General features: G+C 36.0%; 2 long non-coding RNA genes across 3 annotated transcripts; both read left to right on the top strand.

Annotated features, from left to right (window-relative positions):
• The first annotated feature begins 1,006 nt into the window (after nt 1-1,006).
• On the top strand, nt 1,007-2,618 carry LOC123869331. Of its 2 annotated transcripts, none has more exons than XR_006796867.1 (2): nt 1,007-1,058; nt 2,094-2,618. It is a non-coding gene; the product is annotated as an uncharacterized LOC123869331 (long non-coding RNA). The 2 variants fall into 2 exon arrangements; XR_006796866.1 differs by lacking the exon at nt 1,007-1,058 and adding an exon at nt 1,166-1,292.
• Nucleotides 2,619-6,337: 3,719 nt separating this feature from the next.
• On the top strand, nt 6,338-23,159 carry LOC123869603. Its single transcript, XR_006796927.1, has 3 exons — nt 6,338-6,349; nt 7,722-7,725; nt 23,097-23,159. It is a non-coding gene; the product is annotated as an uncharacterized LOC123869603 (long non-coding RNA).
• Nucleotides 23,160-24,865: the final 1,706 nt, after the last annotated feature.

Here is a 24,865-nt window from a genome sequence, read left to right as displayed (position 1 = left end):
CAACTTGCTGGTGGTTTGGGCTATGTTAGAACTTTTCTTTGACGGATGCACTATGTACATCACAAATAACGCCGCTGAGTCAAATTTAGTTACACAACCACGACGGTTAGCTTTCACAGTCTGCTTGATCATTCTCCTCGCCTCCCGTGGGCAAATTAAGGCCCAGGGACTTATAAAATTTCATCATTTTGTTTATTTATCACTGCTCTCAAGCTTCTCTCACTGAGTATTTTTTGGTGAGTTACAATTCGACCACCGACTCGTAAACTTACGCGAAAATGACGTCATTTACTAGTTTTAGCGTGTCAAATTGGTGTCAAACGATGAACTCGTGGTTCGGATTTGCTGGTATTGATGTGGTATTGGTATTCGTGTCGACGAAAACGGCTGCCATTCTCGATGGTGACGTATTAATGTGGTATTTGGTATGGTAAAATAAAAGATATACTCGCATTTGCTCGATCAACTTTAGTTCGTAATGTTTCCGCCTGTGTCGCTGGCTGTAGATGTATGAAAAAACTCGTTTTCGAGTTTAGTATTTTAAAAACTGTGAAATCTTATACTAGCCATACTGTACCGTTAGTACAACATTGAACACCGCATACATGGTTAATAGTATCGACTACTCCCGACTGCCAAGGTTAACGTATTATTTCATAGTACGAGCTAGTCCAAACGGACAGTTTTCGACAGAACGACGATACTAACATGTGGAAACGTAGGTCCAACTTTTGTCTCACTTACACATTCACAAAAAAGTGGGACAGATATACGCTGCCATTTTGTCTAATTTGGCATATATTATTTCGTTTTTTGACGCTATTGACAGATGATTAACAGCGTGACAGTGACAGTCAAGCGACACCCACCGCCACACTCTATGGTATGTTTGTCTATGGTAATTCATCTATATTCACTCTGAAATCACTAAAACACTGGTATCCAAAGCCAAATTTTCGTCAGATTAAAAAAAGTTACCGTTCTGTTGTCTGTTAAAGTGAAAATAAATAAAAGCAAACTGAATGAAAGGATTTTAATATACAGAAGTTTATTTAAAGGTATTCAAGAACTAGTGATTATAATATATATTGTATTTAGGTGTGTAGGTACTATTTAAATAAAATGCAATGAGTAATAATATCGTATGTCAGCTTTATATGTACGTTTACTCTCTTGATATCACGTCTACATAGGTTTTTTTTAGAATAATAGCACTTAGTAACTAGATTAGTATGTACTTAATAGGTACATATAACTATCTACATACCAATCTCTTGTTTTGGATAAGGGAAGTGAGTAGTGACCCAACCTATAGAGAAATCACAAGTGCAAATTAAAAATTTATAACACCCCCGACAAGTAAAGGTTACAGTAACTAGAAAAGACTAGAGATATAACTATCTACATACCTTGATTTGAATTAGGCAAGCAAGTGGTCAGGTTTCAAGAGTATCTAGCCACCTATAGTGAAATCATAACTTCATTATTATTTTGTACCTACTTAAATAACTAGTTATATTCAGCCAATTGAAACTTATTAGCTCTTTTCTAGTTACTTGTAACCTTTACTTGTCAGGGCTGTTATAAATTTTTAAATATTTATGCTTAGTAACTTACAAATATGCAGAATCAGGACATTGAGTTTAAGCTGTATGTCAGAATAAAGTGTATCTGTTTGTCTGTCTGCTAGCTTTTTACAGCCCACCTGTTCAACCAATTTTGACGAAAGGTACAAAGTTCTTGTATGGCGGATCTTCTTCGCGGAGATGGACATTGCTGATGTTTTATTACAGAAAATAAAACAGTTCCTATTGGATAAATCCGTGCAAATTAAGTTGTCATTATTATCATTTATTTGGTATGGAGTATTTATTTTGGTGTCATACTGGACTACATCAGACTAGGTATCCTGGAAATCAAAGAGTTAGCACTGGATTTTTAAAACTTATAAGGGCATCATGTAGTTATTAAATATTATAAATAACACTAAGACTACTATCTATCTTAGTAGATAAATAGTAAAATAAGAAGAATATTACCTAATTGTCTAATTAGCAGTTTAGAAAATTAAAGATCAATAATTCCTTTTTCAGTGAAACCTGAGCTTGAAAGCCTGTGGATTAGTGCCTAATCCACTTTGCTAGAAGATTGCATTGTGGTGTTCCTGCATTAAGACTACATTCTACAGAATAAGCTCCCATAAGCTGTCAGTGCAGTAACACTCCTGTATAATTTTGTAATAATATAAAAATTTAAAATTAAATAAATTGTTTTTTATAGCTAGAACCAGCAAGAAACTCGACGGTTGCTCATTTCAAAGATTTGATATACTGAATGAGTTATTGGTTAGGTTAGAGAGCTGTGGCAGGTATGCCAGTCTTCATTGTTATTTTTTTATAACCACTTCTTGAATGACCTTCCCCTTTTCTCCTCACCCTATCGAGGGTAAAAGTTTTACCAATATCAATTTTATCAAAATTAAAAAATTCAATAAAATAATCCATCTGGGAAGGAGAGGGATTGACTTACCCTCCTCTCCCTCTTGCCCATCCCACCCCCACTTACGTCCTATCGAGGCGGCATGTTTCAAAATATTGAGCCATACAAATAAACAAAATTTAAGTCTGTATGTTACTGTAGTAATCGTTAAGCTATAAGTAATCAATTTGGTGTGCTAATCTTTGAATTGACAGAACCAATTTTGATGAGACTTTCACAAGCAGTTGGGACTTGGGGTGAGACGCAATCTTTAAACTAGAATGACAGGTTCTAAATCTAGTGCTGTCCTTTTCCGTAGTGCAGGGAGCATTACAAAAGGAATAGCATTAAAACCTGTCGCTTTAATTTAGTTTTGAACATAGATTTCAGGCTATCCAGGCAGGCAAATTCCAGGATACCTTTTAACTATGCAAATGGTTACTTATCTAAACCTTAAGAACTTTTATTTTTAAAATGAAATAAAACAAATTAAAACAATAAAGATTTAATGACTATTACTTAAAGATCTATACCTCACACCTGAAATAATATTAATACCTAGATACTTTTAGATACCTAGGTATTAGGCACCAATAGGTGCATAAATAAGTAGGTACCATACACCTGTATAATTAAATTACATAAGATGTATTTAAGCACCTACATAAACAGTTCTTAATATATGTATAGGTATTCTACAAGATTGATGACCTCGGGTTAGTCTTGAATTGAGTTAGGTAGGTACTTGGGATCAGGGAGGCAGGCATCATAATCTGGTAATAATACTGGTGATCTGCAACCTGAAAAAAAAAATTGATTCAGAAAATATTTAATATAAGCTACATAAAATTACATAGGGAGGTTCATTTAACACAACATTTCACTAACTTATGCTACGCTTATGCCATGTTAGGTAGGTAGGTACTTGCTTGTCTGAGTGGATGCAAGCTGGCGTGGCACATCATCAATGAATGCAAGGAATGGTAGGTGTTATAGGTACTGTTTGCAATTGTATAAGTATACCTACCTACTTCACCTCTGTGAGGTAATAAGTTTGAAGAACATGTACTGAGTGTTTAGGTACCTACCTAGGTGAATACTTTTAAACAACTACCCAGCTGTGCAACAAGCCAACTCACTATGGCTTTGCACAAGTACCTACCTAGGTAACTATTCTGGTGGAATTTTAATAGATTAATTTTATGATAGGTAGTACCTACTTTCTATAAGTGAATCCAATCATGGCAAAATGTTCCAGGTAAGTAAATGATGGTAAAAACAACTGCAATGAAGAAATTTAAATAGAATAGAACTAAATATTCTGATAAAGAGACAAGTACTAATGAATCTATCACTCAGGAATTGAAAAAACAGAGTAACACCTACCTGCTTATACTTGGAGTCACACGTATTATGTACCTACTATAAGGCTTAGAATAATATTATGTAGATATAGGTAGGTAGCGTACCTACCTATTGTGCATAGACTTTCTTAACTTAGCCTCAATGGTGAGGGTGATATGGTAGGTACTCTTTGTGGTCGATCTTCTAACATTACAATTATTCTACCATTAGCATTTATCATTTAGCATTATTAAATGCATTCTGCGAGCCGATGGCTATCGCTGCACAAAATGGATCGTTCGAGATGCACTTTTATCATTTCAGTCTACGGACGTCTGTCGTCTAGGTAGGTAGGTACTTCTAAATGTAGGGTTTTTCAAAGAGGTTCACCACACCCAGCCTTGAGGCTTCCTGTGCCCTCATCCAGTCACTTAACGTTACTCTGTAATATCGCCAGTCAATGACACGGTATCCCACACTACACTTAGGTAGGTTCCTGAGGTACGCTGTGCTTGTACCCAATCTCCGCCCAATACGACAGGCATGGATTGTTCATTGCCACTTCAACTTGCTGGTGGTTTGGGCTATGTTAGAACTTTTCTTTGACGGATGCACTATGTACATCACAAATAACGCCGCTGAGTCAAATTTAGTTACACAACCACGACGGTTAGCTTTCACAGTCTGCTTGATCATTCTCCTCGCCTCCCGTGGGCAAATTAAGGCCCAGGGACTTATAAAATTTCATCATTTTGTTTATTTATCACTGCTCTCAAGCTTCTCTCACTGAGTATTTTTTGGTGAGTTACAATTCGACCACCGACTCGTAAACTTACGCGAAAATGACGTCATTTACTAGTTTTAGCGTGTCAAATTGGTGTCAAACGATGAACTCGTGGTTCGGATTTGCTGGTATTGATGTGGTATTGGTATTCGTGTCGACGAAAACGGCTGCCATTCTCGATGGTGACGTATTAATGTGGTATTTGGTATGGTAAAATAAAAGATATACTCGCATTTGCTCGATCAACTTTAGTTCGTAATGTTTCCGCCTGTGTCGCTGGCTGTAGATGTATGAAAAAACTCGTTTTCGAGTTTAGTATTTTAAAAACTGTGAAATCTTATACTAGCCATACTGTACCGTTAGTACAACATTGAACACCGCATACATGGTTAATAGTATCGACTACTCCCGACTGCCAAGGTTAACGTATTATTTCATAGTACGAGCTAGTCCAAACGGACAGTTTTCGACAGAACGACGATACTAACATGTGGAAACGTAGGTCCAACTTTTGTCTCACTTACACATTCACAAAAAAGTGGGACAGATATACGCTGCCATTTTGTCTAATTTGGCATATATTATTTCGTTTTTTGACGCTATTGACAGATGATTAACAGCGTGACAGTGACAGTCAAGCGACACCCACCGCCACACTCTATGGTATGTTTGTCTATGGTAATTCATCTATATTCACTCTGAAATCACTAAAACACTGGTATCCAAAGCCAAATTTTCGTCAGATTAAAAAAAGTTACCGTTCTGTTGTCTGTTAAAGTGAAAATAAATAAAAGCAAACTGAATGAAAGGATTTTAATATACAGAAGTTTATTTAAAGGTATTCAAGAACTAGTGATTATAATATATATTGTATTTAGGTGTGTAGGTACTATTTAAATAAAATGCAATGAGTAATAATATCGTATGTCAGCTTTATATGTACGTTTACTCTCTTGATATCACGTCTACATAGGTTTTTTTTAGAATAATAGCACTTAGTAACTAGATTAGTATGTACTTAATAGGTACATATAACTATCTACATACCAATCTCTTGTTTTGGATAAGGGAAGTGAGTAGTGACCCAACCTATAGAGAAATCACAAGTGCAAATTAAAAATTTATAACACCCCCGACAAGTAAAGGTTACAGTAACTAGAAAAGACTAGAGATATAACTATCTACATACCTTGATTTGAATTAGGCAAGCAAGTGGTCAGGTTTCAAGAGTATCTAGCCACCTATAGTGAAATCATAACTTCATTATTATTTTGTACCTACTTAAATAACTAGTTATATTCAGCCAATTGAAACTTATTAGCTCTTTTCTAGTTACTTGTAACCTTTACTTGTCAGGGCTGTTATAAATTTTTAAATATTTATGCTTAGTAACTTACAAATATGCAGAATCAGGACATTGAGTTTAAGCTGTATGTCAGAATAAAGTGTATCTGTTTGTCTGTCTGCTAGCTTTTTACAGCCCACCTGTTCAACCAATTTTGACGAAAGGTACAAAGTTCTTGTATGGCGGATCTTCTTCGCGGAGATGGACATTGCTGATGTTTTATTACAGAAAATAAAACAGTTCCTATTGGATAAATCCGTGCAAATTAAGTTGTCATTATTATCATTTATTTGGTATGGAGTATTTATTTTGGTGTCATACTGGACTACATCAGACTAGGTATCCTGGAAATCAAAGAGTTAGCACTGGATTTTTAAAACTTATAAGGGCATCATGTAGTTATTAAATATTATAAATAACACTAAGACTACTATCTATCTTAGTAGATAAATAGTAAAATAAGAAGAATATTACCTAATTGTCTAATTAGCAGTTTAGAAAATTAAAGATCAATAATTCCTTTTTCAGTGAAACCTGAGCTTGAAAGCCTGTGGATTAGTGCCTAATCCACTTTGCTAGAAGATTGCATTGTGGTGTTCCTGCATTAAGACTACATTCTACAGAATAAGCTCCCATAAGCTGTCAGTGCAGTAACACTCCTGTATAATTTTGTAATAATATAAAAATTTAAAATTAAATAAATTGTTTTTTATAGCTAGAACCAGCAAGAAACTCGACGGTTGCTCATTTCAAAGATTTGATATACTGAATGAGTTATTGGTTAGGTTAGAGAGCTGTGGCAGGTATGCCAGTCTTCATTGTTATTTTTTTATAACCACTTCTTGAATGACCTTCCCCTTTTCTCCTCACCCTATCGAGGGTAAAAGTTTTACCAATATCAATTTTATCAAAATTAAAAAATTCAATAAAATAATCCATCTGGGAAGGAGAGGGATTGACTTACCCTCCTCTCCCTCTTGCCCATCCCACCCCCACTTACGTCCTATCGAGGCGGCATGTTTCAAAATATTGAGCCATACAAATAAACAAAATTTAAGTCTGTATGTTACTGTAGTAATCGTTAAGCTATAAGTAATCAATTTGGTGTGCTAATCTTTGAATTGACAGAACCAATTTTGATGAGACTTTCACAAGCAGTTGGGACTTGGGGTGAGACGCAATCTTTAAACTAGAATGACAGGTTCTAAATCTAGTGCTGTCCTTTTCCGTAGTGCAGGGAGCATTACAAAAGGAATAGCATTAAAACCTGTCGCTTTAATTTAGTTTTGAACATAGATTTCAGGCTATCCAGGCAGGCAAATTCCAGGATACCTTTTAACTATGCAAATGGTTACTTATCTAAACCTTAAGAACTTTTATTTTTAAAATGAAATAAAACAAATTAAAACAATAAAGATTTAATGACTATTACTTAAAGATCTATACCTCACACCTGAAATAATATTAATACCTAGATACTTTTAGATACCTAGGTATTAGGCACCAATAGGTGCATAAATAAGTAGGTACCATACACCTGTATAATTAAATTACATAAGATGTATTTAAGCACCTACATAAACAGTTCTTAATATATGTATAGGTATTCTACAAGATTGATGACCTCGGGTTAGTCTTGAATTGAGTTAGGTAGGTACTTGGGATCAGGGAGGCAGGCATCATAATCTGGTAATAATACTGGTGATCTGCAACCTGAAAAAAAAAATTGATTCAGAAAATATTTAATATAAGCTACATAAAATTACATAGGGAGGTTCATTTAACACAACATTTCACTAACTTATGCTACGCTTATGCCATGTTAGGTAGGTAGGTACTTGCTTGTCTGAGTGGATGCAAGCTGGCGTGGCACATCATCAATGAATGCAAGGAATGGTAGGTGTTATAGGTACTGTTTGCAATTGTATAAGTATACCTACCTACTTCACCTCTGTGAGGTAATAAGTTTGAAGAACATGTACTGAGTGTTTAGGTACCTACCTAGGTGAATACTTTTAAACAACTACCCAGCTGTGCAACAAGCCAACTCACTATGGCTTTGCACAAGTACCTACCTAGGTAACTATTCTGGTGGAATTTTAATAGATTAATTTTATGATAGGTAGTACCTACTTTCTATAAGTGAATCCAATCATGGCAAAATGTTCCAGGTAAGTAAATGATGGTAAAAACAACTGCAATGAAGAAATTTAAATAGAATAGAACTAAATATTCTGATAAAGAGACAAGTACTAATGAATCTATCACTCAGGAATTGAAAAAACAGAGTAACACCTACCTGCTTATACTTGGAGTCACACGTATTATGTACCTACTATAAGGCTTAGAATAATATTATGTAGATATAGGTAGGTAGCGTACCTACCTATTGTGCATAGACTTTCTTAACTTAGCCTCAATGGTGAGGGTGATATGGTAGGTACTCTTTGTGGTCGATCTTCTAACATTACAATTATTCTACCATTAGCATTTATCATTTAGCATTATTAAATGCATTCTGCGAGCCGATGGCTATCGCTGCACAAAATGGATCGTTCGAGATGCACTTTTATCATTTCAGTCTACGGACGTCTGTCGTCTAGGTAGGTAGGTACTTCTAAATGTAGGGTTTTTCAAAGAGGTTCACCACACCCAGCCTTGAGGCTTCCTGTGCCCTCATCCAGTCACTTAACGTTACTCTGTAATATCGCCAGTCAATGACACGGTATCCCACACTACACTTAGGTAGGTTCCTGAGGTACGCTGTGCTTGTACCCAATCTCCGCCCAATACGACAGGCATGGATTGTTCATTGCCACTTCAACTTGCTGGTGGTTTGGGCTATGTTAGAACTTTTCTTTGACGGATGCACTATGTACATCACAAATAACGCCGCTGAGTCAAATTTAGTTACACAACCACGACGGTTAGCTTTCACAGTCTGCTTGATCATTCTCCTCGCCTCCCGTGGGCAAATTAAGGCCCAGGGACTTATAAAATTTCATCATTTTGTTTATTTATCACTGCTCTCAAGCTTCTCTCACTGAGTATTTTTTGGTGAGTTACAATTCGACCACCGACTCGTAAACTTACGCGAAAATGACGTCATTTACTAGTTTTAGCGTGTCAAATTGGTGTCAAACGATGAACTCGTGGTTCGGATTTGCTGGTATTGATGTGGTATTGGTATTCGTGTCGACGAAAACGGCTGCCATTCTCGATGGTGACGTATTAATGTGGTATTTGGTATGGTAAAATAAAAGATATACTCGCATTTGCTCGATCAACTTTAGTTCGTAATGTTTCCGCCTGTGTCGCTGGCTGTAGATGTATGAAAAAACTCGTTTTCGAGTTTAGTATTTTAAAAACTGTGAAATCTTATACTAGCCATACTGTAGACAGCTTGTATTGTTTGTTGAACTTTTTCAGACGAGTATTTGAGAAGTTTTTAGCTGCTCAGGTACGTTTTTAACAAGCTATCCGGTGATCATCTCGAAGACACTTTGATGATCATTTATTGTTTTTTAATTTAGCAGCAACTTCTTTCGAAGAAAAGTTTTTCGAAAATAATCCTAACAAAGTACTTCTGTTATCCGTTACACCGTGATTGAAAAAAAAACCCGACAAAAACACAAAAATGTTAGTGTGGTTGTTCCATCAGAATCTCATACATTTTTCGCCATGTTGACTTAATCGCTTAGAGTCTAGTCCATACAAGTACTAGCAAGTAAAACATGGGAAAGCTTCACTTAATATGTTAGCCACATAAATAGCTAGAAGACCACTGAAATAGCCCGCGCGTTTGCTAGCCAAAGTGTTCCAGATAACGAGTCCTAACTCGGCACCGAGAGACGTAAATAAAAGATCTTATCATTCCCCACTCTACGGAAAAGTAGTTATTTGGCAACGCTATGGGAACTTAACTAATAGGTATGTTATTAAGTTTATTTCTAGCTAACTGAATAGCCCTAATTTTTCAAAGCGGTGGTTATGCTTAGCACGTTGGCCTTCTATTCGAAGGGTCCAGGGTTGGGTCCTAGGCACGCATTTCTAACTTTTCGGAGCTTTACGCATTTTTTAGAAGCAATTAAAATTTACTTGATCCAACGGTGAAGCAAAACTTGCACCCCTGAAAGGTCTTCCTAAGGCCTGCCATATCTTATGTGGAGAATGTTTTTACGCCACGTCAGTTACTGTACTTTTGTATAAAACGCGCCTAACAGGATTCCCAGTCCATTATCAAAAATATTAATTTTCATACAAAAAATATATGCTTAAATTGATAAAATAATTGTTCAAATGTATTCGAAAGCATTAACAGCTACCCGTATTTGTACGGCTCGGTGAGCATAAAATTTCAACACACCACATGCAGTGTTGAAGCAGTTGTAAATGTTTTAAAATTAATGAATTTAAGTAGTCGGAGCTTTTAACTGCTTACATTCTGGAGAACATTTTCAGTTTATGTGTAATCTTTTTTTTAAATAGCTTGAAAATAGCCAGCCACTAAAATCCTAAGTATGCTATTATAGAAATCACACACATTACATTATCACTGTAAGACATAAGATATAGGCAAAGCTCATACATTTGTTTTTAAAAACGGAGGACCGTGTTTGGTGTCGTGCTCTTGGATAATCCTATGTCCAGCAGTGGACGCATACAGGCTGAAGGAATGGAAAAAAATTAAACAGTTGTGATCGTTTAGTATAAAACATTCAATTTTACTTTAAAGTTGGTGTCAAACAAGTAGGTATATAGCCCCACTAAAACACCACTTTGTCGTAAAATAGCACGAATGATAACATCTTTTATTTACGCCTGGGTTGCTTCGGAACTGATATCTAGACTTCTAGAGCACTTTGGTCGGTGAAAGAGGCAATCTCCTTAGTTTTCTTACTGCAAATAGAATGCGCCTGTTAAACTTAAGCTTAAAGGTCCGAAAAAAGTATAAAAAAAGTAAAGGATAGTTTTATTGAAGTTTTCGTTGACCTCCCTGGCGTAATAGTGAGCGCTGTGGGTCTTATGAAGGGTGTTGAGGTTCTGAGTTTTTATTCAGGCTAGAAAACATGACACTTAATTAAAAGTGTCTTGTTAATCTGGTGGGAGGCTTTGGTCGTGGCTAGTTACCACTTTACTGGCAAAGACATACCATCAAGTGATGCCGCGTAGGAACTGATAGGGGTATGGGTTTGATGTTATTACTTACAGCTATACCTGCTTGCCAGGTTAGCTCACTACCATCTTAGGATGCATTATTGACCACCACGGGCGAGAGCGCAGTCAAAGGTTAACTTGTTAAAAAAAGATAAAGTTAAACAGCACTAAAACCCGCGAACTGCCGATAGATTACGACCGATAGTTTTTTTTCCGTCGCTCGGTGTATTTTATCTTTGTACTATATTTATATTTATGATCTCAGAATCTTTACCTCTATCAATTAATACACCACTCGATAGGTACAATAGCAAAAAAAAATTTTTTTGAATATCTCCAATTTTGTGGATGTTACATCCGTCAGGTCGATTTTTTTCGTATAAAATGTAGCCTATGTCACCCAGACCATAATAACGAATCGATTTATACCTCATTCATCAAAATTGGCTGAGTACTTTAGGTGCTACAGTAGAACTTACATAAATACAAACCTACTTACATAGACTGCTAAAATCATAACCCTTCCTTTTGGCTTTGCCGAAGTTGGATAGTAAAAAAGGTATCATGTCTCGATAGCATTTAAATAAACAATAATGATTGTATTAAACAAATATAAAAGCTCATTTAAAACACCCCTTTGTCGTAAAGTAGCACAAATGATATCTTTTATTTACGCCAGGTTGCTTCGGAACTGGCATCTGCAGCGCTTTGGTTAGAAGCTATCTCCGTAAATTTCATCCTACAGTGAGCCAGTTAAACTTAAGCTTGTTGAGATGTAGAGACAAGTAAGTATTGTAGCTAATGTTTAGGATATTAAAGCGGTTTCCTTACTGAAAACAGAGAGAGGCTGTTAAACTTAACAGCATATTGAGATATAGTAAAATGCAGATAAAAGTTGTAGCCTTTCCGGCATCCGTGTTTTCTGCAACGTAAGTGCAACCTAAATACCTTCAATGCAAGAGTGAATAGCTGGCGTTCTCCAACTTAGACCTTATCGTTGCTTTTTATTTAGCTTGATGGTCGTCAAGCGTAAGCCTTATCACATCACACTAATATTATAAAGGCGAAAGTTTGTATGTGTGTGTGTGTATGTTTGTTACTCTTTCACGCAAAAACTACTGGACGGATTTGGCTGATGGAGATAGATAATATCCTGGATTAGCACATAGGCTACTTTTAATCCCGGAAAATAAAAGAGTTCCCACGGGATATCAAAAAACCTAAATCCACGCGGGCGAAGTCGCGGGAATCGGCTAGTGTTGCAATAAAAAAGATGTAGAATAAAGAAATTAAATACTGAAGCATAAGTTCTCTTTTGCTTTGAACATGGTTTAAAAAGCGCATACGAATTGAGCTATCTCCCGCATTTTCTGCCCTAACACAATCAGTCATGAAGACTTGTGGAAAACATGTCATCAACTCTCGGCACAACACAAGAAAATAACTCAGAGAGCTAACGATGGGTCGGGCATATTTTGCGAAAAGAGGAAACAAAGCACTGCTCAAGTTCTGCCTTCTCAAACTGGCATTCCAATGGCAGCCTGCCGTAGAATGCCAAAGAATGGGACGTAGCCAAAGACATGGAAAACAACTGTTGAAGCCCTAGAGGGAATAAAATGATTTTATCATCATCATAATAATTGTATTAAACAGCTGTAATCGGGCTTTTAAAACACCAATTACGTCGATCGATTGACGACGACGCCTACCTACGTACGAGTACAGTTTAATAGTTGTACCACACTAGTTAATAGAGTCAGGTTAATAATTGTACCACACTAGGAGACTCGCTTTGCTGTACCCTTATTTAGCTTCACCTACTCGAACTTCGTTGACGCTAAGAATTCAGTAGACAAGATAATAAACATTTCGGGCCAGCTACTTTGTATCATTGTATTTCTGACCAGAATCCTACAATTGTCTTTTGCTTTCTTTCCCAGATAAAGAGAGAATTTTATTGCACCCACTTTCGAAGAGTCAAGAAAGAATGGGACATTATTGGAGCATAAGTTTCATATCGTAGTTTTCTAAAATCTATTGTACTTTTTCTATTTCTGCGAGAAAAATCTTTAAAACAATAATATATTTGTATTTCTAAACTTGAGAGCTGTTCCGTACCATCGTACCTACAAGTAATAATTTCATAGCGGCCATTTGAAATTTTTACTATTTGTTGTTATAGCGGCAATAGGAAAAGTACATTCCGTAACTCTCTACCTATTACGGTTCACGAGATACATCCCACTGACAGATGGACGGACGGACGGACAGCGGAGGCTTTAGGGCCTTAATAGGACCCCGTTAGCACCCTTCGCGTACGGAACCCCAAAATGAATTCTCCAAAGAAAGCTATAATCTTGTTAGATTTCTGTATTCGTATTGTTATTTTTCGTACAACGTCTTTCGTACGATACTCCTAATAGCTGCGATAGCAACAGATGCCGCGCGTAAACAACGCGTTTTATGACGGCCCAATACGTCGAGACAAAACTACCCACGATTTTATTGAGAAACAGTTAGAAAGGGCCTTAAAAAGAACCAAAGATAAATACATTTTTGTTGTGGGTAAACTTTACTCTCCACCTTCTATTCGGCAGATCGGGGGCTCGATGCCGGGTACTTACCTTTAACTAACTTAACTTAACTTACGTAACTTAACTTACTTAACGGAACTTTTCGGAGATGTGCGTTTAAATATCACTTGCTTTAACGATGAAGAAAACTATCGTGAGGAAACCTGAATGCCTGAGGGTTCTCTATAATGTTGTGAACTTATGTTGTGATCCGGGCTCAGTAGTGAGCTGGTAACGGGTGATGATGATAATGCTATTACAAATATTGAAAGAAAATCTAAAAGACATTGTAACTGAACTATTAAGCCGATATGTTATAATACAATGCATAGTGCATACTTTCCGTCACTCGCTTCATACAATCGTAGTTCCAATTTCATTTGAATATTAAGCAACCAAAGTCAATGAAATTTTGCAAACATATTCTAGAAACTAATATCTGTGCCTGTGGTGTTTTAGATTTTTCTAAAAATATGAAGTTTTAAAATTACAGGGGCTCAAAGATTTGTATGTGACTTTTTAAGACCGCGTAACTTTGAAACCGAATATTTTAACAGAAATCTGGAAAACCACAGACATAGATATTAGTTTCTAGAAAATGTCTGCAAAATTTCATGGATTTTGGTCGCTTAATATTCAAATGAAATTGGAACTACGATTGTATGAAGCGAGTTTGGTTGCTTAATATTCAAATGAAATTGGAACTACGTTTGTATGAGGCGAGTGACGGAGAGACCCCTCTTAAAGCAATCGAAATAAGAAAACGAACAACTTTATCATTACAAAAGAACAGATAACTAAATCGAAGTCCGAACATATAATGTGATACTTGAAGATATTTAAACAGTTCAGATTACTTGTTTATTTCAGCAAAATGCCATGCAACAAAACGACTGTCGTCCACTAAACTGTTAATCCGGAGGAGTATTCAGGGAATGTCAATTAAAGTCGCTCAAAGAAATAAAAAAGCTTTTCAACTGAGCTTTCAGTAATAAATGCAAGAACTGTCAGGAAAAGGATAAAGCCATCTACAAAATATACCAACAATTTCTATTCAATTCGATTTCATATTGAAATTTTGTTGCTGAGGTGTTTGTGTTTTTATTCGAATCGCTACGTTTTTAACCCCCGACCCAAAAAGATGGGTGTTATAAGTTTGACGTGTGTATCTGTGTATCTGTCTGTGGCACCGTAGCTCCTAAACTAATGAACCGATTTTAATTTAGTTTTTTTGTTTGAAAGGTGGCTTGATCTAGAGTGTTCTTAGCTATAATCCAAGAAATCGGTTCAGATTACATGACCCATGACCATTTGCAGTACCAGAGGTACCGCCAAAGCGTCGCCGGCCTTTCAGGAATTTGTTGGTCCGCCTCTTGAATAACCCCATGTTGGGAACACGGAACTCCCCAGAAGGGAGTTGATTCTACAGTTTGCATGTGCGTGGAAAAAAGGATCTAGGACAACGGGTGCATCAGGCGTCCAGATGTTAAGGGTGAAATTGCTTGCTAACAAAAAATCGTCGACGAAGAAATAAAAGTATAATAATTATACTTGGTTTGAATAAATCGCATTTTATGTCTAATTTCAATTCTGTTATTATAATCAAAGTTGTATAGTAATTGTAATTCTAGACTAAGATATTAATAGAATAAAGGGATTATATTATTACGCTGTACTAATAATAGCACCTTCCATAAATAAACTTCGTTGCCTATCACAGACGCCTCGGTAAGTAATTTCATATTTCACAGATTATGTAAGTACTTAAGAGGGCTCTCGCCGTCACTCGCTTCATACAAACGTAGTTCCAATTTCATTTGAATATTAAGCAACCAAAGTCCATGAAATTTTGCAGACATATTCTAGAAACTAATATCTATGTCTGTGTTTTCCATATTTCTGTTAAAATATTCGGTTTCAAAGTTACGCGGTCTTAAAAATTTACATATAAATCTTTGAGCCCCTGTAATTTTAAAATTACATATTTTTAGAAAAATCTAATACACCACAGACACAGATATTAGTTTCTAGAATATGTCTGCAAAATTTCATGGACTTTGGTTGCTTATTATTCAAATGAAATAAGAACTACGATTGTATGAAACAAGTGACGGATAGAGCCCTGTTAATATTGAACCCGTTGTGAAATTGTACGTGGGTAAAGTAGTCGTAGGTATAAAAATCCTTTTAGGGCGCTTAGGGTTATGCTTTTAAAACTTAGTTAGTATAGTCCGAACAAAAGGACTTCTCACGCGTCATTTTAGCTCTATGGGCTATCTGTCATGTCAAAAGCACGGTTCACCTTTAAAATCGTACTTTTGACCATTTTTGACATGACATTAACACACATAAATTTAAAAAGGCGCGTGAGAAGTCATTTTTTAACCCCCGACCCAAAAAGAGGGGTGTTATAAGTTTGACGTGTGTATCTGTGTATCTGTGCATCGTAGCTCCTAAACTAATAAACCGATTTTAATTAAGATTTTTTGTTTGAAAGGTGGCTTCATCGAGAGTGTTCTTAGCTATAATCTAAGAAAATCGGTTCAGCCGTTTGAAAGTTATCAGCTCTTTTCTAGTTACTGTAACCTTCACTTGTCGGGGGTGTTATAAATTTGTAATTTACACTTGTTTCTAAATGTGGAATATATTGTGTGGAACATTGAAAATTGACGTACATATATTTTGTTATTTTGCTTTTTAATTCAATTATTATATTTCGTCGCTTCATTCTTCAGATATAAACAATGTAAACAATGTAGTCCCCTTAACCTACAGGCAACATCGCACGATTTCAGAGAGTAATTGACATTTACCCTCTTTTTTTTTTTTTATCTACCTACACTACGACCCTATCGACGTTATCCATTCCTTTTTCGTGCGAGGCAACGAGTGCACGCGCCTAGTAAAAATACCGAAAAGTAGTACCGACAAGAGGAAATTAGAGAAATATAAAGGTAAAATTAGAAGAAAAGGATAAGGTGAAATATTGAAGACCGTGGTTAGATTCATCGAACGATGAAAATATTACAGGTTAGTCGAAGTTTTTGTTACTAAGTGCCACAAGTGTTCTTTTTAATCAATCGCGCCTTACTTACGGGGTAATACTTAAAATATTAAGAAACTGTGATAACATTATTAGCTTTGAGCTAATTATGAGTCATAGTTTATTACAATTATGTAGAAAATACGTTCTTAATAAAAAGTGTTCTTCTTAACCGATCACATCTTACTTACGAGTAGGTACCTAGTACCTACCTACGTAAATTATAAACAAATCGGGATTGACTGCGAGTCAATTGCGATAACGTAATTAGCTGCGAGTTAATTATGAGTTATAGTTTATGACAACGATGTACAAAATACGTTCTTAATAAAAAAGTGTACTTTTTAACCAATCACGCCTTGATTTGCGGGGTAGTAAATAAAATATAAACAAATCGGGATTGACTGCGAGTCAATTGCGATAACATAATTAGCTGCGAGCTAATTATGAGTCATAATTTATGACAATTATGTAGAAAATACGTGTACCTAATCTTGAAAAGATATGCACGGAACTACTTACAAACTACTATCTGCGAGACAATACAGTACTGTTATATTATTCTGTAGCAATACTAATGCGCAACGTGTTAAATACCTACCCCCTGATTCGTCCGCTCAATCGACGTATTTTTTATACTTACGAGTGACGTCGAACACCGAGAGTCACTAACTGGCCTGTCAGTTTTTTATAATTATGAAGTTTCCCGCTTAAGTCAGTCCGCATAAGTCAATCCTCGTGGATGATGCGGTTGTTCCGTCGTCGTCAAAGCAAACGATAGAGTCTGGAGCCCTAGACTCGAAGCTACTGTATGCGTTGGGGTCTTCCACATCTTATACGCTAGACTTTTGGAGAAAACATTCATAAGAGCTTAGCCAGTTTGTGGAAACTCCTCTGGCTTATGTAGTAGATATTTGTATTTTGACGCGCACCGGGAGGTTACACAAGATCGAGGGACCAAATATCGTGATTTGATTAAATTACTACACCAGTATAGTTCAATCGTCGTCGGACTCTCATACGGTCGCTCAGGAAAACTGGGTAAAAAGAGACCGCCAGTGACCGCATTTCGGCCTTACCCATCGCAGTCAAAAGCAAAGAACTCCTATGCTTCGAAGAGTCAAGCATTTCAAAGCAAATAACTAAGGTCATGCAGGCGGAATACAATTCACATTATCAACCTTAGTTTATGGTTTCACATAACCTTCAACACAGTTGTGTTATCATATGAAGGATAGAACAGGTTTTAACAATTCCATTGTGGACTCGAGAGACATCAGTCTCGCATTTTCAACCCTCATGTACCATGTGTTTCGAAATATGCATGCAGCAATTTAAAATTACCTTCTAGAATAAGGGGATGACAATATAAACAACGTGATATTATCACGTCATATCACAACCCATTATCAATACATACCTATTCAAAATATTTTTAGTTCCTATACCTAACGGAAGCAAGCGATTTTGCTTAAAAAAGTTATTAAATAAATTACAAAATATACATATATGTGGTTAAATTTAATCCCAAGGCGGTTTTTAACTACAATTGACCTAAAACCAGCTACTCATTAGTTTGCATTGAAATCCGATCAAAAATACTAACGATTAGGTATAACTTTCAGATTCCTGATTCTAGGACTTTACACATACAGTTTATTGTCATGCCGTGCGGACTAGCCACAGCATCAAGAGCGTTTCACGAATATCATGAAGGTACATTGTCACAAGTCAGTAATTTTAGATTAGATGACATATTGCAGGGATGGCCAACCATTGGATCGCGATCGAACAATTGAACGCAGGTATTAAGTAGTCTAGTCGATGCAATATTTTACAACTTAAAATAACAAATAATATGTTAACATTGTTCTCGCTTGACAGACGCTTATCTGTACGTCGTATACTGTACATTGGATTTTTAAGGTTGGCAATTTCCAACTACAAGCTTGACTTCGTAAGTCTAGCGGAAGATTACTCAGACTAATATAAACAAGTACCTACTTACTAAAATTAATTCTCAATTTTGTTTTTACCTTCGTTCAATTCTGTTTGTTGTTACAGAATAAAATATTACTTACATCATTTTAAACTGGACTATGCTATTTATTCCATTAAAAATTTCTAGAAGTACATAATTGGTGAATCTTTTCGTAGTTAATTATGATAAAAGTTCATAAAAACCATATCAAAACTGTAACTTCCTTGGAGTTGTATGTGAAACGCAGTATATGAAACTGTCGCTTCTTATTGATAAACGTATCTACATTAAACAGTTATCTACATATACGCTCACGGGTTGCAAAGGTGTACAATTAGAGAGTATGCACAGTATTATTATTATCTAACAGGTGTTCTAGGGCCTGTTTGACCAGTAGTTCGATATTGATTTCTATATTAAACAAAATTGTTGAAAAGCTAGATAGCATTACAACAAAATATCAAATAATGATTACGATCCTAAGATTAATATTCCCGAAACGGTTCCAGAATATATTAATTGGTGTGTCGTCTGTAGTGGTACACAATATAAATTACCTAGAACTTTTAGTTTTTCCTGGGACTAAAAAGCTTCAACAGTCATGATAATAACTGCAAAATTTTGCTGAGTGTAGATTGTAAACAATACTACCACAATAAGTTACTTAAACCGTCTAGGTAGAATCCTAGTTCCCACATCTAAACGCTCTTGCAAGACGCACTTGGCAGTGGTGTGAGAAGCGTACAATATTTTAGCAGCTGTTCGCATCTAACGTGAACACGAAAGATACCTAATCCTGCTGAATCTAGAAAGATTAATTAGCACCAATACAGAATGGGGGTTATAAGATCACAACTATCGGATTATTAAGGGACGTTTTGGTTGTCCCGATATTGACCTCTGTTTCTCGCGTTAATGCCAAATGTGACTTATTCGTTCTTTGGAAACAAGAACCACATGCAAATCTCAATTCAGGGAGCACCTTCCTCTCTACAAGCTTTGGGTAGGGGATGGCTTTCACACCCCGTTCGAATCATTACACCTAATGATGGCTGCGCAAGTCGGCAGTACTACGAATATCAAACAGTATAGGTACCTAATGGGGTCAGTTTTGCTCTTCACATAACATTGACGGTTGTAGCGCTTTAGAAACATCTGTTCTTCTCTTTTATTAACGAAGCAATTCAATAAAGGTTATTCATGATGACTCCCTCAATAGTCATCGCTCTGCATTGTTGCTTATACTTAACTTTAATGTTGTTTCCGACGTTTGCATAAAACGACTTTTACAAGGAGCTTACAAACTTAAACTTGATAAGCCAAAATATACTTTAACTTGTGACCCACAACTGGTATACAATCATGTGTTCAATTATACTATAATGTATAAGTTAGCTGTGTTAAATATTCAAAAATTACCAAAAAACTAGCTATCTTATTGATAGGTAATCTACATAAATCATAGGGTACAAGCACTTAGATCAAATTAAGTAATATATCAATCAATCCAACCGGAGTTATGATGGCCATAACAGATATTGTCAAGACTTCTGCTCCCGGATGAGATCAACCGGTCTTACCTTTCTTTCGAGACAATAAATTATTATTATTAACATAATATGTCCTGCTGCAGTCTTCAAGGATTATATTTTCGTTACAAATATACGGTCTTAATATGAGGTCGATATTTCGGTTTCATGAATAAAAAGATACATTATCCGAACAAAACTTATTTCTCTAAACATCTACATTGTTTATATCTGAAGAATGAAGCGACGAAATATAATAGATGATCAAACGAACTTCTTGAAGTGAAGTTCGATCGTTATTATATGAGTCGCTTCATTCGAAGATATAATAACAACCCACCTCTCCCGTCATAAAATCACATTTCATTTTATTCCAATGCTTTTAACCCTACAAGTATTGTTCGGATAAATCTCTAAAAGAATGGATAACGTCGATAGGGTCGTAGTGTAGGTAGATTAAAAAAAAAAAAAAGAGGGTAAATGTCAATTACTCTCTGAAATCGTGCGATGTTGCCTGTAGGTTAAGGGGACTACATTGTTTACATTGTTTATATCTTCGAATGAAGCGACTCATATAATAACGATCGAACTTCACTTCAAGAAGTTCGTTTGATCATCTATTATAAGCATTTAAGTATACGCTAACAAACTAGACAACTATCTCGCTCAGTTGGAATTTTTCGTAAATTGCTTTCTTAGAGGGGGTCTACGTCATGAGAAAACCACCTTGCATAGTCTCAAGTTTTTAAACTCTTTGCACTGGTTTGAGTTGTACGTTGACATGTCAGTCAGTTAACTCTAATTTTATTTGCTTTTCTCCATGACTTCGAGGAGTAATTTTTTAGAGAGCCCGTTGGGATTAAACAAAATCATTATTAGTAGACGGTAAAGGCCTACGTTATAGAGCAAGAGAGTGATTTGAGCTGTAAATAAATAGCATTCACTTTATTTGTATTGTACTTTACATCTTCTCGTTCATGCTTGTCTTGTAAAACACATTATTACAAATTTCCCCTGGGCGCTATGCGATAAAAATTTGCATAAAACAATGCGAAATGAGAATCGACTGGGGATTCCTAGTTATAAAGAAAGCACTAACTTTTCCTTGTCACCACTCACCTCTATTTATGTTGGCGCACCGCTATTTTCAATTCGCAGCCTTCGCAGCGGGATGTAAAATATTCGAAGCTTTGATAATATTTGTTAAACAAACTAAGTATACAAGTTTCTTGGCACTAACTATGAATTGTTGCTTTCCTAACGTACTAAAAACGAACTAAAAAGTAAAGCATGATTTTTTCTAATTTATACTTGTGTCACTCGGGATGATGGAAGGATTTTGTATGGCTAATTTCTGCGGAGAATGGCTGCCTTGGCTGAAAATCGGTCGAGAGGATATTATCTAAATACCTACAATTATATAAAACGTAAAGTTGCTTGACTGACCAATCTGTCAATGCACAGCTAAAACTACTGGATGGATCCGGCCTATTTGGCATGCACGTAAGACACCCGCTAAAAAAGGATTTTTGAAAATTCAACCTCTAAGAAGGTAATATAATAAATGGTCTGAAATTCGTGTAGTCCACGCGGACGAAGTCGCAGGCATAATTCAGTTATATTAAGGCTGCAAAATAATGTTTCCATTAATAGCATGCCGCATTGTCGCATGTCGTTGCTCCGGCGTACAACAGCCTTAAAAGTCGCCGATAACCACAATAAAAAAGTTTGAAAACATTCTAAAGGCCCTTAACTGTACTCCCTAAGCGTACGACCTGTGAAATATTAAATAATTTCCCAAGTTCGCTGCGATAATGTGGGACGAAGTTTGTTTATAAAGGAAAGGTGCGTTTATTAGTCCAACAGATTATGCCCTCCCTATTCGCTCGTTATTATGTGCAGATATAGGCTGTTGCCCAAACTTCCCTTTGTCTCCGACGAACAATCTTATCTTCATTTTACCTTAATAGGTACCTACCTAGCTATCTGGCTACCTGATTTGTGTGTAACCCAATTTGATATTGTCGCAATGGTTTTTTTCATTATTACATTTGATTAAGTATTATAAATGCAAAAGTTATTGGTTTATCCTTCAATCACGTTGCACAAGAGCAACTTTTCTTTTTCATTTACCGATAACGCGGATTCTGTCCAATTTCGTAGTCAAAGTAGCCTAAGTTTTGTAGTCTAGTAGGTAAGTATAGTACTAGTATCCTAAAAGATTTCCTAAAATACTTCTGGTTTCCTTTCAACATTTTTCTGGATCGCTTCTTTCTTCCTTGTACTTTTGCCACGTAGATTTTTATAACCCTACTATTTAACTTTCAGAAGGAACCTTGTGTCTTTCTATGCATCATGGAATTCCGACTTTAATCCATTATTTAAAGAATTCCGGGGTTGACACAAAATTTTCTATTCATAACACAAAGGCTTGGCCATTACACATTTCAAACTTTTTAAAAGAGTTGAACACAATTTTCGGGTGAAAGCAAATTTAGCATAAACTTGGCAACGGGGGCAATCGCGCGGTTAAAAGCTTATAAAAGTTTTGTGTTCACGGAAACACAGGACTCCAACAGCTGCTGTACACAATATTTTGTGTTTTGGGCAAATTACTTCCTTTAACTCCTTCCTGCATGCGTGTTACAAGTTTTGTAGTGTAATTTGTTACAATTTCTACACAGTGTTATACTTATAACTTACAATGCGTTCCATACATGAGGTACACATCGCTATTCACTACGTTATTCAGCTTATACTTAGTAAAGTAAGTTTAAGCCTTAAAAAACCATAAGATACAGAGGATCAAAAGCTTAATTTGCTATAATCCGCATTTTTTTCAAGTTTTGTAGCGGATTATAGCAAATGGAGCTTTTGATCCTTTGCATATCATGGACTCCCGCAAAGTAACGCCTGCTTCTATATAAAATCCATAAGAGACTGTGATATAAGATTTACTAATGCGAGGTAGTTTACAGATGAGGCTTATTAAAATATAAGCTAAGGTTAAAGTGAAAAGTTTAACTTACACCTACCTACTTTTTAACAGGGCTCTCTCCGTCACTCGCTTCATACAATCGTAGTTCCAATTTCATTTGAATATTAAGCAACCAAAGTCCATGAAATTTTGCAGACATATTCTAGAAACTAATATCTGTGTCTGTGGTGTTTTAGATTTTTCTAAAAATATGTAGTTTTAAAATTACAGGGGCTCAAAGATTTGTATGTGACTTTTTAAGACCGCGTAACTTTGAAACCGAATATTTTGACAGATATCTGGAAAACCGCAGACATAGATATTAGTTTCTAGAATATGTCTGCAAAATTTCATGGACTTTGGTTGTTTAATATTCAAATGAAATTGGAACTACGTTTGTATGAAGTGAGTGACGGAGGGAGCCCTGTTAAAGCATTACGGCGAATAAATCAAGCAGAATACACAAAAGGGCCGTTACAGCGCCTCGCCTTATATTCTTCCACCTTATCTTTATGTTTAACGTGTCACTTGAACACGCTACGTTTTACTGCCTTTATAATACACAGTTCACAGATCCGTTTTAATGCTTTCCACCTATGCCGTGTCACGTCTATCGTCTTGAGCTTTAGTCTTGATTTATTTTAGTATCTCACATTGCATCCCTTGTATTAATAAATTGGATGAGTCAGATCTCAATTCTCAACCGTGCGGGCTACGGTAATATTATAGGCACAATGAAGGTTTGGTTTGAGTTTGTCATTTTTAACCCCCGACCCAAAAAGATGGGTGTTATAAGTTTGACGTGTGTATCTGTGTATCTGTCTGTGCATCGTAGCGCCTAAACGAATGAACCGATTTTGATTTTGTTTTTTTTTTGTTTGAAAGGTGGCTTGATCGAGAGTGTTCTTAGCTATAATCCAAGAAAATCGGTTCAGCCGTTTGAACGTTATCAGCTCTTTTCTAGTTACTGTAACCTTCACTTGTCGGGGGTGTTATAAATTTTTAATTTACCCTTGTTTTATTATAACAAAATCATAACAACTGCATTAGTATAAAAAACCAGCCAAGTGCGAGTCAGACTCGCGCACCGAGGGTTCCGTACTCGGGTATTTTTTCCGACATTTGGCACGGTAAATCAAAAACTGTTATGCTTAATAAAACCGGCCAAGTGCCAGTCAGACTCGCGCACCGAGGGTTCCGTACTCGGGTATTTTTTCCAACATTTTGCACAATAAATCCTATAAGGGTTTCGTTTTCCTTTTTGAGATACGGAACCCTAAAAACTAATGAAAGTTGCAATTAGGCCTCCAGTTAATGATGGAAAATCCTCATATACAAATTAATTTAGTGCATGATGTTTCTGAAATCAGAGCTGCTAAAATAACGAAGGGGGAAGTTAAACGGAGAACTTTCTTCAGTCAGTACCTATGAATTTTACATGAAATGGAATCAAGCGTAATACATAAAGTTTTGTTATTATGAATATTTGGCAATTTCGCAGGATTATAATTTATTTTAAGATTAGACAAACAGCTGTTTGTCTAATCAATTTAGACAGACAATAAAGTGATCCTATAAGGGTTCCGTTTTTCCTTTTAAGGTACGGAACACTAAAAACTACTTATAGTTATACAAATCGAAACTGAATTTATAA

This window comes from Maniola jurtina, chromosome 11, assembly GCF_905333055.1.
Source record: "Maniola jurtina chromosome 11, ilManJurt1.1, whole genome shotgun sequence".
Lineage (NCBI taxonomy): Eukaryota > Metazoa > Arthropoda > Insecta > Lepidoptera > Nymphalidae > Maniola > Maniola jurtina.
The sequence above is the reverse complement of the archived record's forward strand: the minus strand, read 5'-3'. Positions and strand labels throughout refer to the sequence as shown.